This window comes from Somniosus microcephalus, chromosome 4 (assembly GCF_052327205.1).
Source record: "Somniosus microcephalus isolate GS21.2 chromosome 4, FLI_Smic_1.0, whole genome shotgun sequence".
Lineage (NCBI taxonomy): Eukaryota > Metazoa > Chordata > Chondrichthyes > Squaliformes > Somniosidae > Somniosus > Somniosus microcephalus.
In genome coordinates this window covers 344268245-344269288 of record NC_140990.1, presented here as the reverse complement: position 1 = coordinate 344269288, position 1044 = coordinate 344268245, and positions in this window count along the sequence as shown.

The window sequence follows — 1044 nt, the reverse complement described above, 5'->3', positions numbered from 1 at the left end:
AAATTATTAATAATTGAAGCTGGACTCGGTTTTATCTCTTACTTGCATGGGGCATCGCTGATCTTTTGTGCAGCAACATCACGTAGAATTCGTTTTGGAAATCCTAAAGCATATTGATGCTTTGTTGACTGATAGCAAAGCTATTTTAACTTAAATTTTCTGACTTTGGAACTAAAAAGTTAATAATGGTTGTGGTAACTCTCCCTTTTTTTGTCATTCTCTTAATCAGTACACACATCAACTTCACTCGCAGTCCCTTCTTATCCTGTTGCTTGTAGTAGAATTTTTGTATGGGAATCCTGAATGAAACCCACAGCCAGGGCTTCATCTGCATACACACTTCCATCTGTGCACATCCAGCTGCTGAGAGTGTTTGTAAATGTTTCTCTGGTCACGATGGAGACAGGCAGAAAACAATTCTAGACCCAGAAAGATACACAGCGGATGGGAACAGATTTCTCACTTCTGTTCCGTACAGCACGAAAGCCTGGTCACAACAAGAACCATTGCAAAAGAATTCAAACTACTGGGAAACGAAGAGCTCCAGCCTTCTGGCACACAGCAGAGATTAGACAGTCTCATTAACATATAAAATGCTACAGAAACCTCGAGAAGCTCCACGTTTCATCGAGTAATTGTTCACTCATGCACGTCACATCAGTTCAGTCCTTTCTTGAGCTGTAATTGTTTTTTGGACAGTAAGACTGTCCTGTCACCTGGGACGCACTTCACTGAAGACCTTTCCCCAGCTTCAGGCATTAGTCCCAAAGCTCACTTCACTGCTCATGGTAAACAAAACTTGGAGTTTGACTTTTATTTAGAAGGAGAATTAGACTGTAGTCTAGGAATGTTTCTGTGGAACTGTGGCGGAGCCACCAAAGGACTCAGATCGTTTGTATATAATTCCTTTAACAACATGTTAGCTACAGTCTGAGTCTGTATCTTTATTTATGCTGTTTAACTGTACAGAGTGTGGTTACTTTAACAGCGCGGCTAAAACATGATGATGTCACGCCATTCATCGCGTGATCCCCCACTGGCGGT